The 18,542-nt window shown below is 35.3% G+C and overlaps 1 long non-coding RNA gene across 1 annotated transcript; it reads right to left on the bottom strand.

Moving 5' to 3' along the window:
- Window positions 1-6,570: 6,570 nt before the first annotated feature.
- Window positions 6,571-8,660, bottom strand: LOC113302308. The gene is made up of 4 exons (XR_003336741.1): window positions 8,474-8,660; window positions 7,924-8,091; window positions 7,757-7,827; window positions 6,571-7,675 (listed from the first exon to the last, which is right to left on the bottom strand). It is a non-coding gene; the product is annotated as an uncharacterized LOC113302308 (long non-coding RNA).
- Between the last annotated feature and the right edge of the window lie 9,882 nt (window positions 8,661-18,542).

Raw genomic sequence — 18,542 nt, 5'->3', positions numbered from 1 at the left:
TGCCATTTTAGATTTCCATAAACCATTTGCAGCTCAGCTGCCACCAACTGCTCCTGCTCTCCACCTGATTCTACAATTGAGAGCCCTCTCATTACCACCAGTTAATCGCACAAAGCTGCCAACTTTAGCAGCAACAACTCCTTGTCATGCTCTTAACTGTACTTCTTTCACAGCCATTGCCAACTGCACTCTGCCACAGCCACAAAAACACCTGCGAACCAGCTTCAACAATAACATAATCTCCACTGCAAACCAGCTTCAACAAAAACACCTGCTGTACCATCCCTGTATCCTAGACATACATCTAATCATGGCAACAACTCAGCCCACAGCTGCAATCTAACCAAACCATTTCAACCATCTTTGTTTCAAACGACAAAAGATCTTCTTCCAGCCATACTTGTGCAACAAAGCCACTGCAAGCCTATATTCCTTCATCAACACCGTTTCACCCTTTTTTGCCAAATACAATCCCATAGTTCCATTGCAACCTTTTTAAGCAATTACAAATTGAACCCTGAAGCAGTAACACACCACCTTATCTCGATTCTCCAGATTACAATTCCCTTAAAACTTTGTCTCAGATCATCGCGTTTTGATTTCAACAACGTTATACCATATCTTCGTCCTGCCATCTAATAACAGGTTCACCTGCCATCTTCGACAACCCTGTTGCACAGATCCAAAACCGTGTCTAGATAAGCATGATTCAATCCCAATATATCATCTCATACATTTTTGGTTCCTTGCTTGCAGGCCAGCTACAACCACCAAATAAGATTCATCAACTCTTAACCAAATTCAATAAGTCGTCGGGTCTAAATCAAAGAAACCCCAAATTACCATTTCATTTTGAGTTTTCATCAGTACAAGTTTGCATAATCAGCGCAACATCAACCCCTTCGTTCTTCAGTTTTCACCAACTCAATATCATCATTAATTCCACACAAACCCAAATTGAAATCCAGAAACCCTAATTCCCAATTTGGGGAAGAACATCATTCTCATCTTCAAATTCAAAACTCCGACTTCCAGCTTCTAATAAAAACTTCAACCTTCTCTTAATTAGTGACAAACCCACCTCCAATTAGCCTTCTAAACCCTCGATTCCACCTTCCTTGACTTCTCTAGTAAACCCTAATTTCTTCAATTTCTCAACCCCATCATCTATTGGACAATCACCCTCTTGTTATTCAATTCCTCAACCCCATCATCTATCAGCAACTCAATAAACCTAAGAATTTATCTCTAGAAATATTGCAGAAGAAAGAAACGGAAGGAGAAGAAAACAAAGAAGAAGAAGATAAGAAGAAGAAGAATGAATGAGATCGAGTTTATCTCGACTGGTATCAGATAATCATGGCGTCACTATCATGGTCGTTCAATTAATCCTCGAGATGTCGTCTTAGTTAGATTAGGCTCTCAGATAGCAACACGTGGACATCTTATCTAGTGTGACTGACACACACGTGTGAAGGACATTTCAGTAATCTTACCACATGTATGAGATCTCCCTATATGATATTTTGGCGAGATATTGACAAGTCAACGCGATAAATTGACCGAGATGGTTAAAGTGGATGGAATCCGTTTAACTTGCCTAGTTTTGCAAGAAATAAAAAAAGTGGCCTAGAAATGAAAGTGACGGTCCAGACCAGGCCTACTTCTGCATATAATCCTTTTTTTTTTTGCTAAATCATATATTTTATTAAAATTAAAGGCAAAAGGCAAGACTAAAGTGTTACACGACTAAAATATAGACCAAATTATTACAAGACTAAAGCTAGGACTGACTTATGTAAAGCCAAAGTAAAAAGGAAAGTAAACACATGAATTAACATAGGCTAAGATAGGCTACTCCTTCCAATTCTATTCTCTTCAGGAAATGTGGTCTCCCAGAATGTATGATTCTCTCTCGAGCATTCAAGACTGCTCCTCTTTGTGCCAAGTTATTTGTTGTGAAGTTTATCTCTTTGGGGCATTGAATAAATGCAAACTCAGCTAATTTCATGCTTGCTTTCTTCCATCTTGCTCTAATATACCAAGGTATTTCATTGCTTTTGAAGCATTCAATTGCAGTTATTGAATCTGACTGAATAATTATATTAGTGCATTCTAGAAAAGCATCCCATTCAAGAGCACAGAGTATTGCATATTCCCATGCAATGGAGGATAAAGCAACACAAATTCCACCTGTAAGAGTGCCTATTACCTGACTGTTGCAGTCCCTTGAAATTACACCCAAGCCTGCATTTCCTGGTTCTCCAAAAGATTTCCCAGCACAGCAAAATAAAGTAACACTATTTGCAGGAGCAGTCCAGTAATTTTCTTTGATGCAGTTAATCTTGATGTTTCTGTCACCAATTTTGAAAAAGGATAGTACCTGACTATCATAGTTTTGGCTCCATTTATTTCCCTTCATTCTGTGGCTTCCTTCCTGTATCAGTTTGTAAATTCTGCATTTAAAATTGTTGTTGTGAGGCTTCATTTCTTCAAATAAAATTTTATTTCTTTGAAACCAAAGTTCCCTCATGGTTGCACATGCAGTTGTTAACCATAGTTCTCTTATAATGGGGCTTTTGTTCTTTGCAGCTGAACAAATAAGATTGGTTTTCTAAAACCAAAAATTGAACTCAACCAAAACCATATTTCCAGACTAAAATTGCAATGCCATAATGTATGGTCCATGTTGTCCTGCTCTTCTTGACAAATGCAGCATCTAGAAACCATGTCATATCCCATCTTCCTCATTTCTTCATCATCCATATACACACCCTGCTGCAACTTCCAAATGTTGCTAGCAATGCTGGGGTGCAGAAATGGCTTCCAAATGTAAGTTGGCCATACAAGATTTGGTTCTTTGATTCTTACTTTTTCAACTGCTGCAGAATTTTCAAATTTCCCACTTTTGTGCCAAATCCAAATTAGTTTATCTTCACCACCACTGATGTCAGGTAGGTTTGCATTGTTTATGAATAGTTGAATTTCAGTAGGAATACTCCAAGAATTGTCTTTCAGTAGACTTGCAACTTTCATTCCAATATTATCTCTAACATATTCAGAGTGACCAATTTGTTCCACTAGTGGTACTTCTCCAATCCAAGTATCAAACCAAACTGATATTTTGGTTCCATCCCCAATACTCCACTTTATATCTTCTTTTAGATAATTCAATGCCCATTTTAAACTTTTCCATATGGATGATTGTTTCCATTTTGTGATCCACTGTCCATTCTTGTTCTTGAATTTTGCAGATAAAAAAAGAGCCCATTCCTCATTTGAATTATTCATTTTCCACAGCATTTTCATGAGAAGCACTTTGTTTATCACTTCAAGCATTTTAATCCCCAGTCCACCTTCTTTCTATGGAGTACAAACTCTATTCCATGATATTGTTTTCAATTTCCTTTTTTCACCATCACCAGACCATAGAAAATTTCTAATGATCTTTTCACAAATTTTGATAACAGATGTTGGCCATTTATAGATAGCCATTGAGAATATTGGAATACTACATAATACTGATTTAATCAGAATTATTCTCTCTTGAAATGAAAGTAACTTACTCTTCCAGGAAGCTAATTTGCTTTGAATCTGCTCTACCATGGGCCACACCATTGCTGAAGTAATTCTTCCTGGAGATAAAATGACACCCAAATATTTATCTGGGAAATAAGACAGTTCCATGTTAACTATTTCACTTATTTGTTGTTTCCTTGCAGCTGAATCTCCATCCACAAAGCACTTACTTTTTGTTTTGTTGATAATTTGTGCTGAACTGGCTTGATAATCATCCAATAAATTTAGTAAGTTCTTCAGAATTTTTTTAGATCCATTACAAAATATGAACACATCATCTGCAAAAAACAAATGAGTGGGATGTATGCCATTTTTTATCACCATGGGTTGAATTTTTCCATTGGACACCAATTTTGAAATATTTCTGCTCAACACATCTTCCATTAGAACAAATATAATTGGAGATAATGGATCTCCCTGCCTTAACCCCCTACTAACTGGAAAAAATCCACATGGACCACCATTCACCATAACTGAAATTCTTGTTGATTGAAATAGAGTTATTAGCCAATTACACCAAGAGGAAGAGAAACCATATTTCATCAATACTTTCATGAGAAATTCCCAGCTTACAGAATCATAAGCTTGAGAAATATCCAATTTTAGTCCCACATTTCCTCCCCTTCTTTTAAACTTTATTTCATTCACTAACTCAGATGCAAGTAAAACTTGTTCTTGTATGCTTCTTCTTTTTATATAAGCTGACTGTTGTGGAGATATTAATTTGATCATAAAGCTACTCATTCTTTTAGTAATAATCTTAGCAAAGATTTTGAATATAACATTACTCAAACCTATAGGCCTGAACTGGTTTGCTGTCTTTGCTCCTTGTGTTTTTGGTATTAACACTAATAAACTAGAATTCATACCTTTAGGAATGAATCTCCTCCTCCAACAAAATTGAATTGCAGCCACCAGATCATCTTATATTATCTCCCAACAGCTTCTATAAAAAATTCCAGAGAAACCATCTGGACCTGGAGCACTTTCAGGGTCCATATCAAACACCATTGTCTTGATTTCCTCTGCACTAGGAATGTCATCCAAAAAACTTTGATCTTCTTCAGTGATAAGTTGAGGAACAACTTCTAGTAATTCTTCTTTAATGTTGACACCTTGTTATTCAAACTTTTTTTGGAAGTATCGCACCAGTTCATCTGCAATTTGAGATTGATCTGATATTACATTCCCATCATTGACTTCCAATTTAGTAATTAAGTTTCTTGAATTCCTTATTTTCAGATTAGTATGAAAAAAATTTGTATTGTCTGCTCCTTCCTTTATCCACTTGATTCTTGACTTCTGCCTCATTAGTGTATTGAGTTGCACTTCTTTATTTACATGTTCATTTTGTGCCTTAACTAACTCATCCAATGCTTCAGAGTCAAAAGGATTATTATCAGATATTTTCATCATCTCCAAGACTTTCTCTTCAGCTTCTTTGAGTTTTACATGCACATTTCCAAAAACTGTCTAGTTCCAGTCATTTAATACTCTTTTCAACTCTTTCATTTTCTGCATAAAGATGAATGCAGGATCACCTTCAATAACATTTGACCAACTTGCTTTTACTACAAACAAGAAATCTGGATGGCTGATCCACACTTTTTGAAATTTTCTAGGTACATTTTTTGGTTTTGGAATGCTAGCACAGCCACCCAATAATGGAGAATGATCTGAAACAATTCTTGGTCCTACTTTGTACCCCCAATCACCATATATTTGCAGCCATTTTTGATTGAAAACTACTCTATCAAGTGTACAGAGTATTCTCTTTTTTCCTTGCTGGCAGTTAGACCAAGTATATTGCATACCTGTTTTTGGAGCTTGAAGAAGTTCACATTTATTCAAACATTCACTGAATTCCAACATTGAGTTTCTGTTAGGAGACCTTCCACCCACTTTTTCATCTGGAGATAATATAGCATTGAAGTCACCTAGGATTATCCAAGGTTTGTTGAGGTCATTAATCACTTCCATTTCAGACCAAAGAAATCTTCTCTGCACTAACTTAACATGTACATGAACTCCAGAGACAAGTACATTACCTATACTAACAGTAACCATTTGACTTGACATTGATATAACTGTAGGTTGAGTAAGATTTTTATTCCAAAAAAGCCAGATATTACCTTTATTATTTTAAGTAGAGTTATGAATAACAATTCTTTCCATTCCTGGAAGATTTAATTTGCTGCAAAAGGAGACACTACACTGAACTTTTGGTTCAGCAATCCATACTAAAGAAGGGCTGAATTGATTTATCATATACCATAATTTGTCTTGAGCCCTTTTTCTTCTAAGGCCTCTGATATTCCAATACAAAATCTTCATTGTTTGGAAGAGAGGTTTTTGGTACCCCCTTTACCCTGATTCTTTCTAAAGTTATACTTATTATTGACTGGAACTTGTTTAACTCCTTTCACATTATCTCTTGGACTGACTGGAGAAGAAGTTGAAGTTTCTTTTTCTACCACCTTAGCCCAAAATGTAACTTGTACTGCTTCATTAGTAACTTTACCATTTGAACCATTTACAAAATTGACAGTACTGTTTTGTAAGCTATTTGCTACAGCTATGTTGAGCAAGTTTATTGCTCCACTTACTTGATCAGTTTTTCCAACCTCCATATTTTGATTTTTGGTCTTGACTTTATTAGAAGTTGTATCTGAAACTGCATTTCCAAATTTGACAACACTATCCACTTCAGTATCTTCTGTAATACGGATCTGTTTTTGAGGCTCCATTTCTAAGATTTCTTCATCAACACTAATCACATCATCTTCATTTTGTTGCTCTTGGTTGAGAGCATTGAATCTCCCACTATTTATGTTTGCTGAAGTTAAATTACTAGTAACCTGAAAATTCATTGGTGTTATTATATTGGAAACAATATCATCTTCTTCAAGGCATTGATTACTATTAGCAATAGAACTTTGCCTTCTTTCAATATTAGCAATATTTTTCTCAATCTCTGATGTGTCACAAATATCAAATGGAGTATGATCAATATTAGCTTTAGGAGTTTGGTGCTGAACATGAGTTGATGTAGGCTTGCTATTATTATTAATCTGATCATTACTTGCTTGATGTATCTTGTTCCTCTCAACCCTACATTCTGTAATAAAATGCCCAACTATTTTACATGTTGAGCAAAACTTTGGACGTACAGGAATTGAGATATCCTGAAAAAAACCACCATCTTTAGTGCCAATCCAAACTTTGTTAGGAATAGTATTTGCAAAATCAACTTCAACAAGCACATTTGCATAATACCCAACCTCACATTTAGTTGTAGCTTCATCTAGTTTGATTGGTGTACAAATTTCCTTGCAAATCTTAAACAGAATCTTTTCACTCCAAAATTCAAGACCTAGTCCTGGTAATCTAACCCATACCATAGCTTTTGAAGTTTTCTGAATTTCTGGACGAAAATTAGAGATCCATTTTCTTATTTTTAAAATCTGATTAAGAACTTCCTATTTGCCTTCCTTGATATATTGACGATCTGTTTCATTATCCAACTTAATTATGAAAAAACTTCTTCCTAATGGAATGAGTTTACAGTCACCTGTCAATTTCCATTGTTGACGAAGAATAACAGCAGCATCAACACATTTAGTCTGTTGTAAATTAAGTCTTCCAATAAGAGAAAATATCCAAAGGTTAATGCTTTCTTCAAACAAATCATCTGGTAATTTAATCGATGGAATTACTTGAGAATTATTTTCTTTATTGAAACCTAACATATTTGACTTAAAAGATTCAAAAATAGTGGATTTAGGACGAGAATCCATAAAACCACCTGATTTAATGACTAGTCATAAGGAAAAGAAACGGATTCAGATGAAGTTTAGGGTAAATTTCACCTGAATTAATGGAACTGAGCACAAGAAACGAAGATTTGACGAAGAAATTTTCACTGAGTCAGTCGCCCGATTTACGGAGCTCAACTCACCCGTTTCTGTTCCTATGAGTTCAGATCGATTTTCTTAGAAAGTTAGGATTTACAATTCCATGACCGTGCGCGGTAGCGGAGTGAGGGCACGACAAGAAAGAGAAAACACGACTCCCCACCGTCATGCACTATAAGGAGCTGGTTTAAGGCCAAGAGAATTTATATAAGAAACAACTTCAGATATAACGATGACAAAAAAAATTATACATCATAAATTACCTGAAGAGACGGGGCCTATGCAACTGCTCTCACACGCTTGGCTGCAGCTTCTTGTATTCTCAACAACTTAGCTGGAATTTCTTTCACAGCATGACAACCGCATTAGAATATGAATTTCTACATGATGCGAAGAAACATGACCTTACCACCACACTGAGAGTTCTTACCTCTATTTATTTTTTGAGCTTCATGCAGAAGTTTTCCCTGTATTTGTTGTGAGGGATGAATTTCCCGTGTTATGCCAACATGCCTTGCTTGGACACTAGCCTTGTAAAATTATGAAATAGTGTTGTAACTTGATAGAGTAGCAGACTCATTCACCATTTCACCTTAACCTATCAATTGAGTGTAGGGCACAAGGAACCACAACTGTAAGATTAGGGATAACACATTTGAACTATACATCAATAAAACAAAATGCATAAAAAATGGCAGGTATAGACTATCAGTATGAAGACCCATTACTCAAAAACCTTATATAAACAAAACCATTTGATCAAAACCTCTTTAACATCCAAAACTGAATCAAATTTAAGGCACATGACAATTATTTCATTGAGACATTTTATTAAACAGCAGTGAGCAATACTGTTTGCTTTTCTTTTGGCAGATGATTAAAATAGTGATGGAGGGGAATAATATTATTTATGAAAACCCAAGAAAAATGAAGGACTCAAGCATCAAACTATGAGCAGATTAGCTAAATTATAGTATTACCTTGTTACTCTGCCTCACAAGCAAACTTGATTCTTCTTCTTCCTCCTCCTTCTCTGTAGTATCACCATAATCAGCCATAAAAACACAAGCTTTAACGCCATGACGGAAAATGAAAAAAAAAAAATTATGCTCTAATTGACTTGTATCTCAACATACATATGAATACCCAGAACTTTAACACAAAAAAAAAATTATGCTCTAATTATACGGAAAATGATATACTCTAACCTAACCCGCATCACTGTACTTAACTCGACTATGAAGGTCAATTAGGTAAAAATGTTAATAACTCACACGGCCGGTCCAACTGTTTTCCCAACGCGCACATGGTTGTAGGTTTTTAGCGAGTTCAACCAATTTAGTACCTTTTGATGGAATACGTAATATTCCAGAGCTTCGCTCTTTCCTTTTCATCAATCCATCTTTACGTTCTTTTCTCCTTTTATAATTTAATTATGTCATCCCCGCTTCCATCTTGCTACAAAAACTTACTCCTTCCGTTCTTTTTTAATAGGATGGGTTCTCTAAATATATGTTTCAAAAAAATAGGCTGGTTTCCTAATTGGAAAAGTCAAATGTTACTTTAATTTTTTGGAACCACTTTTCTCTTAACTTCTTTTGATGACAAGTGTCACGTGGATCATTTCACTTTACTTCTTTTGCTGACAAGTGTTACGGGACCATTTCACTTCACTTCTTTTATTGACAAGTGTCATGAGAACCACTTTCAATGATTAGTTCTCTTAATTTCCTTAAATTTCTCTAAAAACAAAACCATCCTATTAAAAAGGAATTGAGAGAGTATAATTCTATGCTTCAAAAAAAAAAAAAAACTTATAATTTCTATAGTTATAATTAAAACGGGTAGCCAGCTCAGCTGGACATCCCTGTTCCTCAAAAGGTTAATGTGCTCCAGGAGGTCCCAGGTTCGAGTCCTTGATGCAATATTACAGTATTTGACATGGAAGGTAGATTTTGCTTGCCCCACTTGCGACATAATCAATCCCCCTATCCGCTTCGGCTCCGTTGGCTGGTTCCTCATGAGGCTCATTGGTAGGCTAGCACGGTAACATGTTCAGTTAATGTAGTAGTACGTCGTTGGAGCTTAGCTTGTTAGGCCTCCACTAGTTTCATGTAATATTTGTTATCCAATAAAAAAAAAGTTTAAAAAACCAAATTCTATAATTCTGAGAAAAACTAATAACCTTGGCTGGTTCCTCATGAGGCTCGCTGGTAGGCTAGCACGAAAACCTTTTCAGATAATGTAGTAGTACGCCGTTGGAGCTTAGCTTGTTAGGCCTCCAACTAGTTTCATGTAATATTTGTTATCCAATAAAAAAAGTTTTTAAAAAAAAAATCTATAATTCTAAGAAAAACTAATGAAATTATTGGAATATAATCCCAGAAAAACCATTACTCCTTCAATTTAATGGATCTTATGCATGCTTGTATTTGGCATATTTCGGCAACTCTTCTCTTTTTCTTGTCGGATTTCTCGGTAATATACTTATATGGTATGTCTTTTATTTTTCCTTGTATTAATTGGGGTAGGATCCGGTGGCATGGTTATTGACATTATCATGACATGGTGAGGCCATTTTTTCTACAAAACACAAAATTTGAAACCAATTTTCCGGGTGACATGTTCTTCTTATAAAACTCTACATTCCTATAAAAAATGAGAGTATTCTGAAATACGAATCTTCATCATCCACAAATTTTAATTTCAACCGTTGATATTAAAAATGGTATACGGTGATCTTATACGTCTCGGAATGTTCTAATTTTTGCAGGAGTGTAAAGTTTTGTATGAGGAACATGTCGCTAAAAAATAGCTTCAGATTCGTTGTCTTTTGTGTTTTGTAGAAAAATGGCCTCATCATGACAATGTCAATATAACCATATCATAGGATCCTACCTTTCTAAATTTTGATTTTAAACCCATTAATGAATTGTCATTAATGAAAAGTTCTTTTGTTTCAAAAAAAAAAAAAAAACTTAATTTCTTTGGGAAACCAACATTGCTGAAAAACAAATTAGAGTCATACGCAGAAAGCTATTTAAGATACATGGAACCCTTTTATTTTTATATAGGAAAACTTAGAACAGCCTAACAAGGGTTATATAACCCTTTTTCTTTGGTAAGATCTCATAAAGTTTCATTCATGATAAAATATATATTACATTTACTTTAAGAACATCAAGATCAAAATCAAAACACAATTAAAAGGTACTAACAAAGAGTAATTCATCAAGAGAAATAAAGAAACTCTAACAAGAGTACAAAGCAACCGAAAAATTAAAAGGATGGTTTTGGGATTATAATCCAACCATTTTGATAGATTTTTTTATTCTTCTAATCTAAATAGAGTAATATGCCCAAAGTCTTGAGTCTTGATCACCACATTTGAACTTCCACCCAAAATCTCCTTTAAAATCAAAGAGAAACGCCACAAGAGCGCATTGATAATCTCCATAAAGGAGAAGACACAAATAAAAGGGAAAAAACACCTACAAAAACACCATGAATCTTCTAAAAGCAATGATGCTCGAAACAAAAACTTAAACTAACCTAACCTAAACTACTAGCTAATTACTAAGAATACAAGAAAAAGAAAAGATTTTTTTTCAGGGCCCTAAATGGACTAGATCTGAACAGGAAGGGTTAATGGTGGTGAAGAGTTTTCTAGGTTTTGAAAAGAGACTAGAGAGGATAGAGTAAAAATAGTTCTCGGTGAATGATAGTTTGAAGGCAATTTTTTTTTCTCCTACACCAAACAGTCCAAAGTAAAACGTACAGGATCGCGCATGATAAAGTAAAATAGTTTGGCATAAGAGACTTATGACATGTGGTCAAGGCAAATATGTTTCTTTTGTTTTATGTTTTACATGTTGTATAATCATAAGGAGACGAAGGCTGAAAGGCCAACCATAATTTGATGATGGCGCTCCCCTGATAAATACTTCAGTCAAATCTTGGCGAGCAAATCTTTTAGTCGAGACTTTCCAATTTTATTTTATTTTTTGATCGGTAAAGAAGAATTTCTTGAAGAACGAATTTCTTGAATGCAGAAGAGGATTGTGCTTTCATGAAGATGTCGGGTAGTTGATGATATCTTCATTTGTGTTGCACAAGCAGTAATGCCTTCGATAATACTTTTCCGGAGTCTACATTCTTCTTCAACACATTGAGAGCTTGTGTCATGGATTGTTAGCTTCCCGAGATGATTTGCAGAAGTTGTTGATGTAGTTTCTTCAAAAAAGAGCCAAGATGTAGATAAATTACCTTAAGTGAACAAAACTGAATTTGTGGTCATACCTTATGTGGATCGGAATGACATCCAAATTACTAAGGGCTTGTTATATTGATTTGGTCTAACAAAATGACCTAGTTAATGGTGGGAATCCACCAATACAACTCCCTCTTGGATGACCACCATGTTGAATAAATTGCCTCACTAAAACCTTTCCAGTAAAACCCAATGGGAAAAAAATATCTGGACGAAGGAAAAAGAGAACAATATCAACATTCTGAATAAAAAATCATCATCTGCGAGATGTTGCCTCATTAAAACCTTGTCAGGAAAACCACATGGGACAAAACCTTAAACCAAGGGAAAAGAGTACAACTTTTGACGTATTTATCGATGCTAACTCAACTACATGAGTTTATCAAAAAAATAAGTATCAAAATAGTAACTCTAGTCTATCTTAAAGACGAGTTTACGCTAGCATAATTCTACCTGCAGATTTAAGAAATAAAAGAAAAATAGAACTTATGCTGCTAAAACGTGGATTTTCGTGTTTTTAAGGACCCTTCAAGAGATCTATAAAGTTGATATCTTCAACTGATTAATCCGGATGTTTGGTTTTGTACCAAATTTTTTTAAAACACTTAAAGGATTGTTAAACCTGATAATTTAGTCAGGTGGATGCCAGAATATAATTTGAATCCTACAAGGGTTACAAATACAAATATGGTCTCTGGATATATAAGAGTCATTCAAAGACTACCACGCCAAATGCATCATATAAAGAGATCAATATATTAAACCAATCTTGGGGTTTGAGAAAAAACAAATAAAACCTTCAAATCGTTTGTACAGCGAAAATATTTCTCATATAAAGGCGCAATATCACTACACCAACATGTAATTAATAGGCTTGGAATGTTTAAGGTGTTAAGTTTGGATCCAAAATTGCATCAATCAAGAAATTAATCCAACCTAATTGGATTGTATGTCAACCGATCACATATGTCGATATTCCTCCTCAGAGTGGTTAAGAACCACCGTATTTATTATTTTAGTAGCTACCATAAATGAATATTCAACAATCATATTAGCTTATCACGATCTCACATAATATTCAGTGTATGCATACTTTGAAAAATTCAAAATTTTCTGGTACCAGCACCCATGGGCGTTATAATATCCTATTGTTCAAATCAGGAGATATGAATTTTGAGAATGTGAATCATATTACCATACACTCTGTTGGGACATATTTGTAGCCTATATAAAAATGGTACATGCTTGCTAGATGTGATTGGATTTGCCTTTTCAAATGGCATGAGCTTATTGGAAAGCTAAATGAGATTTTTCACGCCTATTTAATGACAGCCTTTTTTCGATTTGATCACGATCGGAGAGAAGTGATATAACCTTTAAGTTAATTAATGTCAACCTCTAATAGCATAGAGCCTCCCCCTGATTCTGGCGGAAATTGTCATCTCATATACGAAAACAAGTTTCATAGAGTATTATCCGATTAAATCAAGGACATATACTCATAATAATTTCTGCATTTTAACAATACCAGTTGGACTGTAGATAATGACTTCAAAAGTCATAAAGAAAAAGTCCTTAAAAATTGCAGTCCACTTGACATACAAATTTAACATCAACCATGGATTTTAATAGTTATAGTATATAAAATATGCAACCAAATCTCCAATGACCTATAAGGTCGACGAGATATCCATTCACCTAAGAGTGAAATTATGGACATTTTATTTCATCAAAATAAACTAATTTTAAGATCAATGTGATCATTACAAAGACTAGTAATATAGGTTAACAAGCTGGGTGCGCACTCTTTGATCTTTATTGTCCAATTCCAACTACAAATGGAACTATTTAAATTTTGGAGATTTACCATGAGGAAGAAAAAAAATGCTCAATATCCCTTAAGAATGTAGCAATTCCTCTTGGTGTTTGCAATTGTTAATATTATAACAACGGTAGTTAATATCATAATAACGATACTTTGTATATTCCCTTTAGGATGGATAGGGAAAAACCAAATCAATTGGCTTATATGATTCTTATTAAGAAATAAAGAGATCATTTTCGTTCTTAAGGAATCCGCGTTTTCCCGTAAGAAATGGAAACCAATGGTTTATTAGTAGAAAAATAAAACCATGATTGGTAAAGGTTTGTTTAGGCGATTATCGTCAAACTACAGAGAAAAAAATATTGGCTAAAATTTCTTAGAATGCCAATCTTAACACCATCTGATAGAGAAAACCAATACCGATTGGTATGTAAGATACACCAAAATTCCATCGACGAAAAGAAAAAGAAATGTCGACTTAGTCATCGCATAGTGAAAATCCACTTCGCGGTTGATAGATGGTTTCTTGTAGAAAAAATATAGAAACCGATTATAAAAATCACATGATCTCCGTCGAATAAATGAAGATACCAAACTTAATTGGACGGAGGTTAATGAACCATGCATGTGAATCGTGATTAGTTACTATAAAGTAACCAAATATGTGATAACACCAATTTTTGGTGATTATAGTTTTATCAAAGGAATAAAAACTATAAACCATCTTAAGATGGTTATTTTATTTTTTTGCTTTTATAAAAAAATTAGAGAAGAAGGAAAATCAAATTTATTCGGTAATATTGATCAAATAATATATAAAACACTATAATACGTGAATATAAGTTAATAAAATAATACCGATCAGATTTTCTGTTACCCATTTATAGAAACAATGTCGTCAATCGCGTCATTGTATATTAGCGTTTTGATGTCTCGTGCTTGTGCTCAATGAGTTCTGTTTGAGATAAGAGTAAAATCTAGTGTTTGTCATATCACAAGCGTTAATCAACAAATCAACGACTCATACCCTCCCTGGCTACAAAGAAAATTAGAAAAGGTAGTTAAGATTTCAAAGTCAAAGTTGTATACAGATGTCAACAAAGATAATAAGATATGTATAAAAAAAGAATAAATAGTTTGAAAAGAAACTTCCCTGCAAATCCTTTTTATCCTCGTGTTTTTAGGGGCCACTCGAAAAGATTTAGGGGCCAATAATAAAATAAAAAAGGTCACCCAAAGGGAAAATGTAGCCAGCCCTTATCTCGCGTAATTCGTAATGGCGAAATTACCCTTATAAATTCGGAGGATATGATAACATTGTTATCCTCCGATTGCAATCGGAAGCCAAAATATTTCCCAGACTTCCGGTTGTAGTCGGTGCAGTATTAGAATGATTTGTGTTTCATTTTTTCCATTTCTTTTTCATTTTTGAGTTGTTAGAGTTATAGAGAAGAAGGTGAAGGAAAAAAAGAGAAAACCCATTTTATCACTACAAAAATGGATGGATATGAAGAAGAAGGTGAGAATCATGACGAAGAACAAAATGTTGAGGGTTCACGACCGTTTAGAGAAGACGATTTGGGGTATATGTTGAATGATCCAAACTTTTGTGGAGAGGAAAACATAGACGACCCTTTCATGGAAGAAAATGGAGAATCGCCCGATATTGAAGCTAACGATGCATGTAAAACACAGGTATTGTGTTAAGAAACTCAAATACTCGATTTGCATGCGTTTGTGTGCTTTTGTAAACAAGAAAAACCGATTATTGCATGCATTGAATGCCATGAACTACCCAGATTCGGTAGATAATTTGTAGAATAAACCTACGAATATAACACACTGAGTACCAAATATGTATATTCGGTAGTTACAAGATACTAGTTTACTGCCGAAGATGAGAAAAAACCCCAAACTGGTTTTCCAAAAATATCTACATTCGGTAGTTATGTAGAGTTATTTACCCCCGAATGGCCCCAAAAACGAATTCCTCAGAAAATTTCAAAACTCAGTATTCTTATCCTTTACAATCGGTAATAGTTTAACATTCTTTGACGCCGAATATAACAGTGGCCTCGAAATAAAATTTCCGAAAACTTGAAAATCGGATGTTTATCGATTAAAGTTATCTTCCGGTTATTTATATTCGGCTGGTTTACTATATATTTAGCTTCCGATTATATCATTTTTTGCACTCAGTAAACTGTGTACATTCATTTGCATAAATCGGGTATTTTGGTAACCGATAGGATTCCGAATATAGAATTCGGAAGTTTGACTTATTTAATAACCTCCGATTATTGTATAATAATTTGTTGCTTTCATATGCAGGCCGTTGAAGAGTTTGTTGATGACTTCTATTTGAGGCCCGACACTTCCCTATACTATGCAAACGATTTGGTATACTCATTACTACTTTTTTTCTTTTTTTCAAAATTTATATGTTAAATGGTTATGCTTAGATTTGTTTTGTTTTATGCACGTTTAGACATTTGGAAGTAAGAAGGAGGCAAAGGAATGGCTTATGAACAAGGCAAAAGATAACATGTGCGTGGTAGTTCAAAATAATCATGTTAGTGACACTCGATTTGAAATGATTTGTGAGCGAGGTGGGACGCGAAAGAGTCACGAGGGAAAGAATAGTAACATACGGAAGACGAATAGGAAATACCGAAGCAATACCAAGAAGATAGGATGCCCATTTAAGATTGTCTTCTATAAGCCCGATGGTATTAAAGGTAAAGAGTATAAAATGTATAAAGTTGATAACGGTTGTCACAACCATGATGATCCGTTGGATTTAATTGGACATGTAATGGTTGCCAAGTTAAAACCACATCAAATGCAGACGGTGAGGTCTATGCGGATCCAAAAAGCGAGTGCGATCTTAAGTAAAATAAAGGCGGACGATCCCGACAACTTGTCTTCTTTGTCTACAATTAAGTCGGCCCTAGCTACGATCAAAAGGACTGATTGGGATGGTAGAACGGTCATGCAACAATCGGAGTGGTTAGCGGAGTTACACGGCTACACCTTGAGAAGGGAAGAAAAGGATGGTATAGTGGTTCGTATTTTCTTGGCACATCCCGAAATGATCCAATTGGCTCAATGCTTTCATCAAATTTTGTTGATAGATGCTACTTATAAGACAAACAAGTATAACATGCCGTTGTTGAACATTGCTTGCCATACTTCGGACAAAAACACGTTTACGATTGCATGGGGTTTAATGGATCATGAGAACAATGTGAGTTTCATTTGGATGTTGGAGACGTTGAGGTCCATTTATAACGGTGATAATTTTCCAAGGGTTATTGTAACGGATAACGATCAAGCCTTAATGCATGCAATAGCGGTAGTGTTTCCGGAAGCCCAAAACTTGCAATGTACGTGGCACATTCAATGCAATCTCAAAACCAATTGCCATCATCATTTCCAAGCTAAAAGACCAAGGAAGGGTACCAAGAGGTCAAAGGAAGAGGATGAGCGCATTAGTAAATTAACCTGGAAGAACGTAAGGAAGAGGATAGGCTATTTGAAGAAAAGTGGAAGGAGGATGGAATAATTTGGAAAATGTTCATGAAAGCATGGGACAAAATCGTTTGGTCGATGACCGAGGAAATTTACGAATGTAACTTGAAGAAATTTGAGGATGAATACGGCACGGACTACCCAAAACCGGTTGAGTATTGTAAAAACAATGGTTAACGATTAAGGAGAGGTTTGTGTTTGCATGGACATATGAATATCGTAACTTCAAGAACGAGGCGACAAGCATTGCGGAGGGGTCTCATGGTCGACTAAAGAAAATACTAATTGGTAGTCAAAATGGAGTTGTGTCGATCCAAGAAGCAATCCATGAATTCACCAATCGTGATCTCGTAAAGATTAGGAAATGTATGCAATTTAGTGTACACCAATTCCCGATGGAACATATTAAGGAAAAATTGCTTCTAAGGGGAGTTGTTCATAAAGTTTCAAGATGGGCAATAAATCGCATGATGAAACAATTGAAGTTATATAAAACTTATGATGACGAGAATACGGTTTGTGTTTGCAAGGATATGATAGGTATTGGACTCCCATGTCGTCATAAGTTGGGTAGGTATGTTGAAGTGATTGACATCGATGATATTCACCCATTTTGGAAGCAATTAAATTTCACTCCGAACACCCCGGTAGTTGATGGTCCGTCTTTCTTCGAGTCGGAATTGTGTGCACGAATAGCCGAGCGTTACGCTACATCAAACGGCACCAAAAAGCAAATATTGATGCATAATTTGGAGGAAGCCCTTCACCCTTGTTTAAGGGAGGTTGATGAACCTATTAAGCAAAAGAACACCGGTAGGCCGAACACCGAAGTGTCGAGGACCATCCAAAGAAAAGAGTTGAAGGAGTATTTGTCTAATAAAAGAATATTGTCTAGGCACGAGCGTTCGGAAGCCGAATTTGAAGATGAGCCGGAACCTAAGAAAAGAGGTCGTCCAAGAAATGATCAAAGTGGACCAACCACCCGACAAGTAAGTCAACCCAATGTTGTTGAAGAAGTTGTTGACAAATGAACGCCTCGCAAAAACCCAACCAATGGAAATTCTTACTATAAAAGAGGACAAAGGTACTCTTCGTTGCCCTAGAGATCTTAATGGAAGACCAAATCGATCCACATATACAATATACAAAGAGTATTTGGAACAACTCCCTCCACTTATCATTCCATTTGTTTTTCGACCGACGAGGTTGATGGGGATGGAAATTGTGGGTTTCACGTTGCTACGGAACAAATGGGTTACTTTAGAGAGGCGGATATCGAAGATGTCACCCAATGCCAATATTTAAGAAATAAGATGGCGGTACAACTAGTGAAGGACAAGGGTTTTTATATGGAGATGATGAGGCGAGGAGATAGATACGACAAAGAACAAGAGTTCAAAAACTTAGTTGCGCGTGTGAAGTG

Source organism: Papaver somniferum, chromosome 8 (assembly GCF_003573695.1).
Source record: "Papaver somniferum cultivar HN1 chromosome 8, ASM357369v1, whole genome shotgun sequence".
Taxonomy (NCBI): Eukaryota; Viridiplantae; Streptophyta; class Magnoliopsida; order Ranunculales; family Papaveraceae; genus Papaver; species Papaver somniferum.
The sequence above is the reverse complement of the archived record's forward strand: the minus strand, read 5'-3'. Positions and strand labels throughout refer to the sequence as shown.